General features: G+C 39.3%; 1 protein-coding gene across 2 annotated transcripts in view; it reads right to left on the reverse strand.

Moving 5' to 3' along the window:
* Positions 1–17,617, reverse strand: part of RASEF (RAS and EF-hand domain containing) — a 180,545-nt gene that overhangs the window by 87,835 nt on the left and 75,093 nt on the right. Inside the window, exon 3 of one of the 2 annotated variants that reach the window (XM_072762954.1) lies at positions 10,108–10,234. The exons of the other annotated variant lie outside the window; for it this stretch is intronic. The gene's annotated coding sequence lies outside the window, so the exon portion shown is untranslated. The remainder of the gene's footprint in view (positions 1–10,107; positions 10,235–17,617) is intronic. 2 annotated transcript variants of the gene reach the window in all.

A 17,617-nucleotide genomic window follows, 5' to 3' on the forward strand; every position in this document is an offset into this window, starting at 1 on the left:
TGGTTCTAGTTGAATCATACTCTACGTTCTACATCACCCAAAGGAGCTACTTTCATCTCAGAGACAAAAATCAGTAAAAGTGAAACAGTGGCTTAACATTAGCCTCAGCATACTATATATTCAGTTTTTTCTTCGTTACTTTTCAGTCAGGCATTTATAAGTGAAATTCAAACACACATCACTGGCCATCAGGGAAATACAAATCAAACACGTATAGTAAGCTGATCAAGGGGATGATAAGCACAGTCTTTATCCGGACATTCATAGATGAAAGACAAAATGAAAAAGAGGCAGGGAGGTGGGGAGGGGGCAATTTCCATCTGTAGCACAGCTTAAGCATCAATAACAAATTGGGTCTGATGGAAAAGTAGGCTTCAAGGCTATAATGAAATAAATTTATGATGTCTTCCTTTCTATTTGCTCTGATGATTTTTCTCATATAAAAATCTGTAGGACTCTGACAAGTGTCCTCTGACTACCAACTGCTGCATCAATTATGACTGAGATCACAGATAGATGTGTAATTAGAGGGATGATAGTGGTGATGTTGCAAAGAGGAGAGGAAGCATGTCAGTTCTGTAAATCTAACAGAAGTGTATGGGCCCCATGATGATCTAGTACAAGGGCACAAATATATAATAATGAAAAATACCTGGGTAGTATGAAATCATGTCTATTCCATATGCCCCTCTTTTTTCCATTCAGGCCCATTTCCAGACCCTGTATCTAGTATATATATATGCAGTTCCACAGGAGGAAGCCAACTATAACCTTTATATTTCTTCTAGAACATCAGTGGATCAGACCTTAAAACAAATGAGTTTCATTGAAAGAGCTTTGTGTGTAACTCTCCAAATTGATAAATGATTGTCTCATATGGTATCTTTAATCAGAGATTTTAAGTTTAACAGATGTTAACTAGACTTACTGTGCTGATAACTTTGCAATATATACAAATATTGAATCATTATGTTGTATGCCTGAAACGCATATAATATTTATCAATGATTCCTCAATTTAAAAATTAATAATAAGTAAATCAAGCAGTTTAGCTCTAGAATAATAGAGCGGTATGTGTTTATAATTGTAACATATTACATTGTAACACATTACATTTAAAATATGTATATTTTGTACATATTCATGTAGTCTACCTTAAAATACATTTGGTATATCAAGAATACCTAAGAGAATCGACTGGAAGACTTTTCACAAAACGGTATACTTGGACAAATACCTACAAAAATTTTTAAAACCAGCTTTAATACCATATCTATAAAGAATATTACAAATCTATGAAGCAAGACATATGTTTATTTTTTAAGGATTTTATTATTTGAGAGAGAGCACAAGTAGGGCGAGGGGCAGAGGGAGAGGGAGAAGCAGATTCCCCAGTGAGCAGGGAGCTGGATGTAGGGCTTAATCCCAGGACCCCAAGACCACGACCCAAACCAAAAGCAGACGCTTAACTGACTAAGCCACCCAGCTGCCCAGCAAGACGTATGTTTCAATGGTAAAGACCACACACACACACACAAAATAAAAAATAAAATCAGGAAATGCAAAATGCCATTGAGAATATTTAAAATTTTTATATCAAGAATCATCAGCAAAACAAATTAAGATACTCCCTCCGTAATGTTTGCTATATATGTAAGAGAGCACTGAGGTTTCCAGTGATGTGGCAAACAGGCACCTCCGTACACTGCTTTTGGAAGAATACAATTGTACAGCCTTTCAGAGAGCACTTTAGCAATATTTATTTAAAAGCCTTAAAAATGTTGATTTCACAATTTTCTGAACAATCTATCCTATTTTGGGGGCTTTATATGAATGAAGTAATGGAAGATGCAAATATTTGTGTACAAAGATATTTTTCACTATCATTTTTGATAAGTAAAATTAGAAGCAATCTATATGCCCAACAAGAAGATAATACTTAATTATATCACATTTGCGTAATGAGATACCAAGCAAACATCAGAATGTTTTTGGAAAGATGGTTAATTAGGAGAACATGGCATATGTTTAGATGGAAAAGTGACATACACAAAACTATTTATGGGATGATTCATAACTAGTGCCATATCTTGATTTTATTATAATAAACTAAAAATATTTTCTCTTATTTTGAAGGTCCTAAGTTGGTGGTTAGAACACTTTTTCTTAAAGAGCCACATAGCAAATACTTGAGGCTTTGCAGGATTCAATTTGCATTTAATCACAGCTGGCTACAATGTTTCAAGCTCCCTCCTATATAACAAACTTGGAAAGTTCTCAAGTAGCTTTCTGGCTTAATAGGTCTTACTCAGCAAGCGGAACTATTACCACCTGCCTTAAGCATCTTGCAGGATTGCGATGATCCGATTCGTAAGGAAGCTTTGGGCAAATATAACCGGTTTTTATGTGTTTTATTTTTTTAATATTTTCTTTATTTATTCATGAGAGAGACAGAGAGAGAGAGAGAGAGAGAGAGAGAGAGAGAGAGGCAGAGAAAGAAGCAGGCTCCATGCAGGGAGCTCGACGTGGGACTCGATTCCAGAACTCCAGGATCACACCCTGAGCCGAAAGCGGCGCTAAACCGCAGAACCACCCAGGGATCCCCATAACCTGTTTTTAAAAAATCACGATGTGGAAGAATCTCTTCTTGCCTAGACTCCCTTTTCCTCTCCTCTGCCCACCTGAATCCCGCCAAGTCCTGCAAGGATTATCTGAGGTTAAACTCTTTCCCAAAAGTCACCCCCCTCTTAAAGCTTTTTTCTTTTTCAAAGGATGTGTATACCATTTAGATTTGCGTGTGTGTGTGTGTGTGACAGATACTTTTTCTCAAATTCAGTGGCAAGTAACTTGAAGGAAGCACTTGTCTTGGATGTCATTTCCTATCCCTCGCTGCAAACAGCTCACCTAATTATTTTGAATTTATGATATTTTCTAAAGTATGCCAGCTAGACTCAATGACAGGAACTGCTCTGTCCCATCTGTTCCTAGAATACTCAGCTTTGTGATTCTAGGGAGTGAAGACTTAACCACAGAGCAATCTTTTATTTGAAACATTTTAAAGATATGTACCAATAACAACAAATAGGTACCAGAACATTATTTGATGCTTCCAGGAAAATAAAACTGCTTCCAGGAAACCACAGCCATTACTCCACCCTCCTACTTCACTACAAACTAAAAACAATAACACTAATAATTTCTAGAAGTGGAGAATCCATTGACTTCTTACAATCATTAGGAAGTTGATTTTCTATAAATTTGATTATTCTATTATTTTATAGATATAAAATCAGTTTTCATGAGACGAAATAATTGAAGCATCCTTCATGATGTTGTAAAACCTCAAACAGTAATTATTGCTGTGCACGTTACCCTTCACAATGCACCCATGCCAAACTAATATCCCCTCTACATTTGTTTTATTATTTTTATTTAAAAAAATATTTTTAGGTATCTTTGGCAAAGAAGATGCTTTAAGTGACCAAAAATGACTTAGGCTTACTAACGACCTCATGGTGAACTAAATGTGCTGGGTGTTATGAGAGATGTAAAGAAGTAGACTTGTAGACTTAATCCCTTAAAATCCTCTTTTTTTTTTTTTTTTTTTTACAAGACGGCCCATTCAGAGCTCACGAACATATTTGCTAAAATATACCAGGGAATTTAGTTCCTCACCATGTGGACTTCACCCTAAGATTGCCTGAGTGTCCCTATGATGTGACAGCTGGCTTTCCCCATAAGAAATAATGAAAAAGGGGAAGAATTTTATCACCTACTCTGTGTTGTGAGATACTATCATTTCTGCTGTGTTCTGTTGGTCTCACAGACCAAGGCTAATATAATAGTGTTGGAAGGGATGATACAGGGCTGAATTCCAGAAGCTGGGAATCCTTGGGGGCTATTTTGGGAGCTGGCTACTGCAATGATAGAATATTATCTATCTAATATTAACTGTGATCAAATTTTAAGAGTCATTAAAATGGGCATTTTATCACATCCCTAGACTTGCTTAGGGCCCAGGAATGCAGTAAGAAAAAATAGATATATCTGACTAATAAGTGGTGAGTATTGCAGTAGAAGCAACATTACAGGGAGAACACTGAAGACAAAAAATAAAAAGGCCATCCTGCTATGAACTGAATTATAATTCTCCAAAATTCATATGTTGAAGCACTAACTCCCACTGACATGGTATTTGGAAATGGGGCCTTTGGGAAACAAATGGGTTCAGATTAGGTCATGAAGACGAGGCCTTATGATAGGAATAGTGCTCCTATAAGAAGAGACTCCAGAGAGCTTGCTTGGCTCCCCCTCCTCCCCATCATGTGAGAATACTGCACTAAGGCAACCATCTGCAAGCTAGGAAAAGAGAGTTCTCACCAGAATCCCATGCTGCCATACTTATCTTGAACTTCCCAGCCTCCAAGACTATGAGAAATAAAATTATGTTGTTTAAACCACCCAACCTATGGCATTTTGTTATGGTAGCCTGTGCAGAGCATACACACTCTAAGAAGTAGGTTAGCATGTGCTAGACTATACTGTAAGGCTATGTTGTAAGGGAGCAATGGTTCAGAGTACACCATTTCTGTGTACTATATTATACGTTTGACTTTATTCAACATTAGTGAAGCTAGTCCCATGCCCTGGCATAAGTGAGACTCTCCCTCAGATTGGTAAATGTAGGGCCTCTTGGCAGATAGCCTCCATTGGAAGACTGGTCTGTGAGTTCTAATATCCTGGGGAAGGGCAATTATGATTTGAGGGTGTAAGAAAAAATGCTGACCAGAGAGAAAAGAAAGATAGCAGTGCAAGAACCACGAGCTGACAAATGTCAGTGTCAGGACCAGCTGTAATCAGTCAACTACTACCCTGGGAGGTAGCTGTGCAAGGGAATTGAAGACACTAAACACGAATAGGACAATCTTAAGATCTCAGTCTTGGGGTACACTGCTTAGATGTGAGGTATTGAGCTCATTCTCCCTCATAGAACTCCATTGGCTTCAGTGGAGATCTGGCTTCATAAGCATCACTGCTGCAGGGGACCCTGGCATCATCCCTTGGGGCAGCAGGAAGCAATGACAATAGTGGACTCATAAGCTTCCAGTCTCTCCACATGGGAGAAGCTAGATAGACTACCTCCTCCTTCAATCATGTAAGCCTCACTAATTAGCCTGTTCCAGGATAATTAGGAGGCAGCCCAAAGAGGAGGAAAATGGATTTCTTATATATGAGAATGGCTAAAATGAGCAATTAATTAGAAATGTGAATAGTTATGACCATATTTTAATTCCAAGTTTGGAGGAGTGCGTACCAGACTCTACGTAATATACCCTTGGTATATATATCCCTCTAGGCAAACAACTCTTCTGTCAGTTGATTGGATAAGTCTCTTCTATTCATATTTTCATTTATCAAGGATTTACTCTTTTAAGAATCTATACAGATTCCTTTTGGCCTACCATATCATAGTCTACATTATAGACTACATTTAAGGTGCCCTTAAAATGACGAACTGAAATGGATAATTAACTCAGGGTTCATTTTCATAAGGCAACTGGATAAAAAAGGATAATCTGCAATTTCCCTACCCTCTTTGGCTTATTCCTGTAGAGCTTAGGTCTAGATATTTGAGATGGTGGCAGCTTCTTGACAATGCATGGATTCCTGTATTGGTTACCTGTTGGCATCCATTCACATTGAGATACCTGTAGAGTTTAAGTAAAAGCTTTAATAGGAGCTTTTCATAAATTTATACACTCAGTTTCCCCTCTCCTAGCTAGCAGATCAAGAGGTGATATATCTATATGAAGAAACATTAGCTTCATATTTAACTAAACAGAGTGGAGAGGACGCTTCAATGGAATTTTGCTGTTAGAAAGAAGACACATAGCAACTCAAATCACATTGTGCTTTGCTCAAGTCTTACTTTCCTAGAGATAGAGCTTTGTCTACTATGTCCCCCACATCAACTTGGTTAAGCACCGTGAACTTTAAATATCTAAACAAGTATACTCTTACCTAGAATTTCATAGACTTTTCTGATCATGAGAGTTATTTATATTTTTTAAGATTTATTTATTTATTCATGATAGACACACACAGAGAGAGAGAGAGAGGCAGAGACACAGGAGGAGGGAGAAGCAGGCTCCATGCCAGGAGCCAGACACGGGACTCGATCCCGGAACTCCAGAATTGCGCCCTGGGCCAAAGACAGGTGCTAAACCGCTGAGCCACCCGGGGATCCCCGAGAGTTATTTTAAAAGGCACTAAAGATTTCCATGATCAGAGTTCAAACAAAGCTCAAATGTTTTTGCTGCTTTCATGTAAGTATTTTTTTTTTAAGATTTTATTTATTTATTTGAGAGAGAGAGTATGTGCAGGGGGAGAGGAAGAGGGAGAAACAGACTCCCCACTAAGCAGGGAGCCCAATTCAGAGCTTGATCCCAGGACCCAAGCCGAAGGCAGACACCTACCTGACTGAGCCACCCAGGCGTCCCATCATTTAAGTATTTTTAAGTATCAGAATCAAGAAATAGAATAAAAAGTTTTCTAAATGAAAAACTATATGAGAAATCATTGTCAAACTTTTGCAAGAGCAAAAATAGCTTCAGCTTTCGTAAGAGAGAAGCTAAACATCCACACAGATATAATAATAACTATATCTTAACTTGTTTATATTCTTTATATTCTATGCTATTAATCTTTTTTCTTCTTATGTTTAAACTCTAAAGTCACCTTAGTTTATCACCTTTCAAGCTAATGAGGCAAAAATCACCTCCAGGGTCTTCTAGAGTCTTATTTCCAGAAACCACCATAACTTACCTGCCTTGCTTCTCCAGGGAAGCAGATAAGCACTTCTGGATGCCTCTGCTTGGCTTGCCTGGAAGCCAGCAGTAGAACTACGCCCATATGAAAGGGTGCATTTTGGGATGCCAGGGTAACTCAGTGTTTGAGCGTCTGCCTTTGGCTCAGGTCATGATCCCGGGGTCCTGGGATCGAGTCCTGCATTGGGCTCCTCACAGAGAGCCTGCTTCTCCTTCTGCCCCTCTCTTTGTCTCTCGTGATAAATAAATAACATCTTTTTAAAAGGGGGGTGCATTTCTAGCAGCAGGAATGGCATTGCTTGTCTTTTACTTCCTTTCTCTTTTCTAAAAGAAACAGGACAATTCTTAAGACATGGAAGGCTCATGAGACAGATGTAGGTGCTGGAGTCAACAGTGCTGGTTCTGTGTCCTTGTCTCTGATGCATTCCATGACCTCCACCCCCTCCCCATATAGAAGGCAAACGTACTTAGATTTAGGGTACCCCTATCTACTTATGTTGCATATTAAAGATTAAAACAGTTTTCCTGGGCACCTGGGCGGTTCAGTCGGTTAAGTGTCTGCCATCAGCTCAGGTCATGATCACAGGGTCCTGGGGGTCGAGCCCCACGTAGGGCTCCCTGCTTAGCAGGGATTCTACTTCTCCCTTTGCCCTCTACCCCTCCCCACTGCTTGTTCTCTCTCTCTCTCTCTCTACTACTCTCTCTCTCAAATAAATAAAATCTTTTAAGAGAAATAGAAAAATAAAACAGCTTTCCTGCCGGGGAAAATATAGGCTGTGCAGCCAGATGACTTGGTGCGGAGGCCCACAGTGCCATTTACTAATTAGGCAAATTTGGACAAGTTAATTCCTGTGAGCCCCAGTTTCCCTTCGGGAAAAAAAATGGGAATAACTGTTTATCATTTAGAGTTATTATGGCATTAAATATATGTGTGAAAGTGCTAATCCAATAGAAGGCAGTATTATTAAAGAGGTGGCATATTGCTGGATTTCCCAGCTGTTACTCCATCCGCCATTTTTCAGCAGTGGTGGTCGTCACTATTTTGTGCAATTGTTGATGCTGCCAGTGTCATTTGCTATTCCGAAGTTCTCTTCCATCACAGCTGTTTGTAGTGAGTGTTGCTCAGTTGCTGATACTCATTAAGTCTAATGGAGAGAACACCTGTTGGTCAGATGATCTGGGATCTGACCCCAGCCCTGCCATTGCCCAGCTGTGTGAGCTTGGGCAAGTCACAGCACCTCTCTGGTCTTGATAATATCCTCATTATTTAAACAAATATTTGGATTAGAGGGATCTTTAAGGTTTTCTTCAGCTCAAAAATTATAAATCTATAATTAATTTAGAAGTTATATGCAAGTTTTTAATATTGCCTTAAATGCCTCAACCATAGAATGGGCAATGGCCATTTTTTTTTAGAAAGTTTGGCCTCTTGCAGAACTGTGATTCCAACCCAAATATCCCTAAACTATTTTTTATTAAATATAATGGTAATATAAGATTGTGTAAACTTGAGGTGTACAAGGTGTTAGTTTGACACATTTACAAATTGCAGTAGGATTACTACAACAGAGTTAGCTAACACCTTTATCACCTCACATAATTTTCATTTTTTTGTGTGTGTTAAGAACAGTTAAGAATCAATTTCTTAGTAACTTTAAAATTTATAATACATTATTTTTTACTGTAATCACTGTTTACACATTAGATCTCCAAAACTAACTTATGTACTAGTTGTAAGTTTGTGCCCTTAAACATCTCCCCAATTCACCTGCCCCTCAGCCCCTGGTAACTATGATTTACTCTTTTGAAATACTCTGCTTTTACAAGTTTCAGTTTTTTTAGATTTCACATATAAGTGATACTATACAGTAAATGTTTTTCTCTGTCTGATTTATGTCCCTTAGCATAAATGCCACCAAAGTCCATCCATGTTGTCACGGATGGCAGGATTTTCTTCTTTCTTGTGACTAAATAACATTGCTGTGTATATGTAAAAAAAAAAAAAAGAAAGAAAGAAAAAAAAAAGATTGGCCATTTTTTTTAATGGTTGTAAAACTTTTTGACATTCCTCCAGTTGAGAGGTAAGATCTACGTGCCCTCCCCTATAAAACTGGACACACTTATTCACTACTTCCATCAGTAGAGTACAGAGGAAATGTTATTAAATGAATTCCAAGGTTAGTTCATACAGAGTGATGCAGCTTCCACCTTGCTTCCTGGAGATACATTTGCTAGAGCCCTGAGCTGCCATGTAGGAAATACCACTGTCTTGGGGCTGCCATGCAGTAAGACCATAGGGAAAGGCCATGTGTAAGCTCTTCAGTGATCAGTATCAGCTCAGTACAGAGTTCAAGTCATCCCTATCCAGATGTCAAACATGTAAGAGAGCCTCCAGATGATTCTAGGCCCTTTCAGTCTTCCCAGCTGAGGCCCCAGACATTGTAGAACAGAGATGAGCTATCGTTCCCATTCATTGTTCAAATTCATACACCACAGAATCTATGAATGTAATAAAATGGTCATTTTATACCACTTGATTTCAGGGTGATTTGATATACAGAAATGGTAACTGGAAGAAAGGCTAATAACATTATATTATATAAATATATAACAGGTTGTCCTCCATGTCCTTTGCAGCTGTGTAATTTTGAGTTAAAAGAAAGTGGAGAAACTGGTCATGAGATGGGTATAAATTAAGTAAACAGTGTTGTGGCTCAGACCCTTTAGAGCATCAGCTTTAATGCCATGCCTTTTTCTGGTGAACACTCTTTGGTAAGGGGGCTTCTGTTAGGGAGGGCATGTTCTCTATGACTGCTTGGTCTTCCCCTCACCTCTTCTCACCATCCCCATTCTTGCTTACATTTGAGGGTGAAAGGAAGAAGAGGTTAGAACCATTTACTGATATGGGAAGACAGGCCCATTAGGAATGTAGAATGGTCATGGTGCTGTTATTGGAATCATATCGTAAATTTGCCCTTCAGAAAAATCTTTGGTCAGACAAAATCTCACAGATCCCCAGACTGTGCATCCATTCCTTTCTGATTCATTCTATTCCAGTCAGTGTTGATGGGTCAGGTCACCTCACAGAAGAACGCTGGCTGCTTTACCAAGACACAAAAAATGTATGAGGCAGAACCCCGGCTTCTCATTCATCCATCTACAAGAGTATATTTGTTCTTTTGGTGATTTAAATGAAGTCCACAGACCAAACCATGGTGCTAAAGAACAATGTGACTACTTTGCTGGGGTCTGATTGCAATGCTCACAGAGGAGAGATTACCTGAGGGTTCGCAAATGGGTACTGATTTCCACCAAGCTCCTGTCCGTTATTGAGAGCAGGAGCTGAGGGCCAGCCTGTCCAGCTTAGGACACTATGTCACAATGAGATGGACAATCCAATCTCTCACCTGCAAGAGGAAACAAACAAGAATTTCTTTTCCAGCCCAGGGCTCTCTGCACAGAAAAGACAGGGCAATGAGTCAAGAGTGTTAATGATTAAAATGTGCATTTTTTTCAGATGCATTATTATCATCATCGTATTAGTAGTTCTCATTTGAGGACTGCCTGAGGTGTGTCAGATCTGAGCTAGTCACTTCATATGCACCAGCTCTAAGCCTCACAGTGGGTCCTGCAAAATACACGTTAGGATCACTACTTTACAATAAGGAAAGTGTGCACCTGGGAGTGAAATGTCTTGCTGAGGCTGCCCCTAAGGAAGTGGCAAAGCAGAGTCAAATCTAGAGGTGATGGTTCCGAAGCCTGCATTTTTACCAAAAGTACTTTTGGTTAAGAACTAAACTGGTAAAAGTCAGTCATCTGATGCAAGCACTGAGGTTCTCTGTTAATAAAATTAGGAAGAAAGACTCTGATAAACTAATGATATAAAGTGGAATTAGTTGTAAGATTCTAAAAAGAATGCCAAGTTTAGGCCTAGTAGGTTCAGTTCTAGGTTATTATTAGAATAAGATGAGTTATGAGATGTGAAGAAGTTGAGCTGTTATGAAGGATCGAAATGCATCAACTGGAACTAGACAGGAAAATCAGATCTAACTTGTGATTAACACTATGAATCTGTGTGATTTTTCTGCTTATTTTAACCAATGCTCATTATGGTTTAATCACCATCATATTAATGACTATTGAGTACTGTCTTAATAGGAAGATTTTATTCATCTCCCTAACATTATCATTATCAGGAAAATCAATAATAATCACCTAATTGCAAGTAGGGTGGTGCTAGGCACTGAATGAACACAGACTCAGATTTTCCTTCTCATAATTTATAATAGAACAGGATCTTAGAAGTCCTATCCCTCTATATATGTATGGATGTTCACACCCACAGAGAAGGGGAAGTCAAGTCCTACAATCCTCTCCAACTCTTACAACTATCCATCTCTGTGTTTTTACCTAGATCCATATCTATACATGTTCTATCATCTGTGCATTTACTTATGGTGTTTCATAATTATGCTGTAATATTTATTGCCTTTACTGCTTAGTGTCTGGTTTAAGTGCACGTATACATTTCTGCTCTTTATGTGAGTGAATGCAGAGCCCACTTTTCAAAACTTAAGCTCTATCTGGGCCACAAAGCCTACAGTTTCAAGAGCAAAGAGAGCTACCTTTCTTCCATTGCAACTCTCTTAAGAATTTAGTGAAAGGCTTGACATTTAGAGAACATCATAAAGGGTCTTCGACTTTCCAGGGCACAAGAAAATGGAAAATCACAGGAGAGATCCTGTCCAGGATCCATGTTATGCTAAGTGATTTTCATTTTCCCATACACTCAGCTGATCCACACTTTGAGGAAACGTTTTATAAGAGAAAGTCAAACTTAAACAGTAGCAAATTAGGAAGTAGCTATTCATTTTAAAGTAATTCTAGGCAAAGTTTGTTTTTTTGTTTTTAAGATTTATTTATTTATTTGTTTGTTTGTTTATTTATTTATTTATGAGAGAGAGGGAGAGAGCCAGAGACACAGGCAGAGGGAGAAACAGGCTCCAGGCAGGGAGCCTGACATGGGACTCAAACCAGGGTCTGCAGGATCAGGCCCTGGGCCGAAGGCGGCGCTAAACCCCTGAGCCACCAGGGCTGCCCTAGGCAAAGCTTTTAAATATAAGAAGACCCCACCAAATGAGACTTGACTCACAAAATTTCAATTGACATTATTTATTGTGATATAGCCTTCATAGTCTAGTCTCAGCCCAGTCATTAAGTTACCCCAAATTTACAGAGCACTGACCGTATTTTAGCAACTGTGCCTTGCTTCATGATCAACACCCAGAGCCCCAAGACTTTTGGGGACTGGTCTCCAAATCTGTGATCCTGTATGCCTCCTTTAGTGCCAAAATTTATAGAATCCCCAATGCCCTAAAATTTATAAATCAGAGAGTCTTAGAAGAGCTTATCCCTGATTATCTTAGATTAACTAAGGAACCTCAAAATTGATAGTGATACAGCATTTCTTAAACTACACTCACGTAATTTAAGTAATAGGCTCTGCATTTGTACAGCATCCATCACCTCATTTAGGATACCAAGTAATCCAACATGGCACACGTAATGCTAATTTGGGAGCTTTTCATGGATTAAAAAGAGAATGTCTAGAAATTAACTAAGATTAAGCTATTGTTCCTATGAGTTTGCTGTTTTGAATAAAAAGAGACTAAGATTTTTGACTTAAAGACTTCCCCAAACATATCTAAATACATCATCAAGTGAACTAAGAGCAGACTGTCAACTTTCAGTGGAGAATTCTTTTCAAGGGCATGGCATTTTGATTAAATGAGAAAGAAATGTAGTATTGTCCTTCTCTCATTACTTCATTCAGAGCAGAGTTCAAGGCAAAAACACTTCAGAGCTCAAGATTGCAGCTCTAAAAGAGAAAACTGAACACAAAAAAGTTTTAATTCAACTGCTTACAACAGATCACCTTTTCACTGGCTTGCAATCAACCAGACATGATGACAATATGTTCTCAGCCAGAAGTACTGTCCACTCCAAGTTCACAGAATTGCAGTTCATATTCAGTTTGTGACCATGTCCCATGGTCATGTCAACCTTTTGGCTCATCATATCTGGAGGGAGAAGTCAGCCTGCCTTGTCCTTCCTCATAGACAGAAACCAGAGGATATGGGGGGGTGGGAAGAGTCAGGTAGGGAATCAGCACACCTGGGTCCAGGCATATAGGCTTTGTGACCTGTACCGTATCTCTTTCAATACCCAAAACTACAATAACTCTACTTGAGAATTCAGGATAATATTTCTTCTCCCACAGGGAAGATAAGATGGGAAGCTAATGAAATAATGCATGTAACAAATGCCTGTACAGTTCCTGGAATATGGGAGGGCCTCAGTAAATGATAACTATCATCATTATCTCTTGTTTGTTCAAGAGTTTTATTGAATTACTGTAAATATTGGTTCAGTTACAGAAGTGGCAAAAGATCCAGTTAATGGGTTGACTTTTAAGTCTGTTAGCAGCAATATTAGGTGTAGTTATTTCTCATAAGTTCTCCAGGCTCCTGACCAGGCAGGCCTCAGAAAGCTTGGGGACTTTCCCGATGTTCAGGGTCTGCAGGTATAGATATTTTAAAGCCAGGGAACCTACACTCTTCGCAGTAAGAGCAAGGCAGCCAAATACTTCTATTCTGGGCCACCTGGGTGGTTCAGTGGTTGAGTGTCTGCATTCAGCTGAAGGCACGATCCCAGGGTCCTGGGATCGAGTTTTGCATCAAGCTCCCTGCGAGGAGCCTGCTTCTCCCTCTGCCCATGTCTCTGCCTCTCTTTCTTTGTGTCTCTCATGAATAAATGGATAAAATCTTTAAAAAATAAAAGGGCAAAAGGAGAGTGAGTGTTCAGACATGGGGTGTGTTTATGTTGGGTGTTAGTGGAGTTTGTGAGTATACTTGCATAGATGGAAGCAAAAGTCAGAAAAATCTAGCATATGACAGTATCAGAATTAGAATGAAATGTGACATACATGATTGTAAGAACATTTTTTCATAAGAAAGTCATTTCCCAATTATCTAAATAAATATTGTATCAATTGTGCTATGACCAACTAGTAGTCCGCTAGAACTTGTTATGCTGAGATCTGATCTATAGTGAATAAAAGTCAAATTTTACTGAAAATTACCAGCTGTGGTAAGGGAATGTGGCAAAGGCCTCTACTTTTTTTGCAGCTTGTGTTCTTAAAACCAGTCCTTTACCTCTCCAAAGCTCAGTTTCCTAATCTGTAAAATGAAGATAGTAAATTTAGAGAAGTCTATGGTGTCTGATCTAAAATTCACCTGAAGTGGACACTGAACTGGATATGCAAGCATTAGCTTGAGAACTAGAATCTCAGAGAAGAGACATTTGAAGTAGAGTCGGGTACTGAAAACCTCAGATACAGTCCTTCCCTGTTGGCTATTGCAAGGGAGAATGAGATAGGCAGGACCAGCGGGAATGGTAGCCTGAGGAAAGAAATACTGGGGACACATCAACATCAGGGTGCAAGGAAATGCTGCCTTCCTGGTCCTTAAGAGAATGCATTTGAGATGACATTCATACCTAAGAAAGAATATAATTCCCCCTGGAATTCAACCCACCTCAGGAAGACAGCAAGGTAATGATTGCCTGTTGCCATTCAACTATGATGCTGTTCATTTGTGTTCGAGCTCACTGCCTGTGCTGATGGCTATTCTCTCTGACCTGATACCTGACCCTGAACCCTCACCTGCTTCTAGCTAAGCTTGGCTGATCTTAGAAAGTCCTTGATATTAGTCTCAAGAGATTTTACTCAGCTTTCACCATCTTGTTTTAAAACGTAAGTTTTAAGGGCACCTGGTTGGCTCAGTTGGTTGGGTGTCTGCCTTTGGCTTGGGTCATAATCCTGAGATCCTGGAATCAGGCCCCAAGTCAGGCTCCCTGCTCAGTGGAGAGACTGCTTCTCCCTCTGCCCCTCTCCCCTGCTCATGCTCTCTCGCTCTCTCTCGCTCTCTCTCAAATAAATAAAATCTTTAATAAAATGTAGGTTTTATTATCATCCAAATAGAAGGAGGCCAATAGACCAACAGTTCCTAAGAGGTGGGGCACACCACATGACACTAGACTACATGGGGAAACAACAGAGCCTTTATGTGGTTTCCATGGGAAGGAAGGGGTGAGGCAGGGTAAGCAGGTTTAGGATTAGTTAGTTTGGATAATTTTGGTGGGCTTTAGGGTACAGGGGCTCTCCCTAGTTGTCTGATACCTAGCCCTGCAGTGATTGGGCCTGGAGTGTAAGAACAAAGTAAAGAAGGTGGGTAGGGTGTTATGGGCTTTGGATTGGTTGGTTTGCATATGAAAACCACACTTGCAGGTAAGTCCTTTACTCTTTCTGGGAACTAGAGCCCTGGAAACAAAACAGCAGTCTCTCCAGGGCCACCAAGACCCCAGATGTCAAAACATCAAAATAAAAAGACCTATCTCCAATGACCACTTTCCTCTGGCTACTCTCAGCATTCTTTAGATGATTCTCAGGTATCACAAGACCAAAAGAAGGGAGCCTCTGTGCAGAACAGGCGAAGTTGAATACCCAAGGAATAAGCCTTTTACTTGATGTGGTAATATACATGGGAAGTACAAAACTGAACTGAGTATTTGTAGGAGACCCAAGTTTAAAGCCCAGTGTCACTATTCAGTGGCCCTTGAGAATGTCATCAACACTCAAAACCTCTGTGTTTTTTTTTAAATAGTAATAGTAATATATAACAAATGATTGTTGTAACTTAATGAGATAAGGCACTTTAAAACCATAAAGCACTAATGTAAGTTTTAGCATTTATAGTTATTTTAACAACATACAAATAGATTGGCAGAGGCAAATACTAAAGTGTTTATGGGTAAAATAATGTATCTGGGATTTGCTTTAAATCACCCCAGAAAACAAAGAAGTAGAGGAGATTGACGACACAAGATTCGCAAAATATTGGTACCATTGAGGCTGAATGATGGGTACCTGGGAATTCTTTTTTTTTTTTTTTAAGATTTTATTTATTCACGAGAGACATGCACACAGAGAGAGAGAGGCAGAGAGACAGGCAGAGGGAGAAGCAGGCTCCATGCAAGGAGCCTGACGTGGGACTTGATCCCAGGACTCCAGGATCACACCCTAGGCTGAAGGAAGGAGCTGAACCGCTGAGCCACCCAGGGATCCCATGAGCCATCCAGGGATCTTGGGAATTCTTTATACAATTTTGAGTACTGAATATTTTTATAACAACAACAAAAAAATTTTTTAAATACAAGTTGAGAGAGAGAAAAGGAGCATCAGACTTTAGCCATTATTGGAAAATTGTTATTACATAAAAATGCAAACTCTATCGTACATTTTTTTTTTTCTATCATGAATCAAAGGCCTCTTTCCTTGGACTCCTGGATTTCTAAGGTAACTCGATCTTGTCAATGGTTCCAAGTACCTCCAGGCCAAAATTGACTTAGGTTAATCAAATTCTTGTTATAATCCATTTGTGTTAAGCAATGGAATTCCTAATGGTAAAACTATAATCAACATGTTATGACTGGTTTATGATGAGAGGTCCTATCCAATTAGGAAATTTCCCAAATCAAAGGCTCTTCACTCTCAAGAGAGCTTCACTGAATAGCAGTGGAGGTTGCTTAATTAGTAAGGTTAAAACATCCTTCAGAAACAAGGTCAAGATGATATTTCTATCTGTGCCAAGTTGATGAAAGAATCCTCCGAAGACAACACTCAGAAATCTTGGTGTGAAAACTCCTGGAAGACTTACCAACAGAAGGAAAAGGAAAATATATTGATATTAATATTACCAACAGACTTTTCGTTAAGCACAATGTAAGCATTGGATTTACATAAGCATTTCCTTAAATTTTCCATAAAGCGACCAACGTTTTGGTTTGAGCAAACTCTTTCCCCAAATTCATTATTCTTGTTTGAAAAAAATAAGAATCTTTAAAACAACAACCCCCTCAAAACAAAAAAGAACCCATAAACCATAATTCTAAGCCAATCAATAGAGGAAATTACAAAAGAGGTGATTCTTGGAGAGCCTTCCTTTCATGTATCTGTAAAGCCACTGAAAAGGATTGCAAGAAACACTGAGCCGGTCTGTGCAATAAACGGAGATGAACAACGTAAGAGACCCTTTCCTCAAAATGCTGTCTGTATGTAATGACAAAACATTTAATAATCAAGGTCTGCTGGAGAAAATGAGAGAGGATGAATCTGTACAAATATACTTGGTGGTATCAGTCCATGCAAACTAAAAGGAATTATTTCCTTTTTCTTCCCAGAACAAGAAAATCTCAGTAACAAATCCTGGGAAATTCTTTGTTTCATCTGACTAGACAACTCTATATTTCCCAAATAATTACATTCTTGTAGATGGCATCAACTGTCAAATCCCTCATTTAACTCTGTATACTTTTCTTCCTTTTCTATTTATTTTTTTAGCTAAGGACTTTATTTCAAACAAAAATTAAATTAAAAAATTGAGAGCTATTTCCCTGGATGTGGAGGCAGAAAGGGATCAAGCCAAGGAATTCCCTGTGGCTAGGCTGATACCCTTACCTACTGGAGGGGTCATGATACTTCCCTTCTTCAAGGCTGGAATGGGGTTCCCTCCTCCAGAGCCCACCTACCAAGGGGAACTCAGCCTGGGCCAGTCACCTGGAGGGGACAGAGCCCAGGCAGCAGCATGGCCACAGGCCAACCACAGGGATTAAGCCCTGAGTACCAAGAACCTACTCTTCCCACCCTCCCCACTTCCTGGGACCCAGAACAG

Source organism: Vulpes vulpes, chromosome 1 (assembly GCF_048418805.1).
Source record: "Vulpes vulpes isolate BD-2025 chromosome 1, VulVul3, whole genome shotgun sequence".
Taxonomy (NCBI): domain Eukaryota; kingdom Metazoa; phylum Chordata; class Mammalia; order Carnivora; family Canidae; genus Vulpes; species Vulpes vulpes.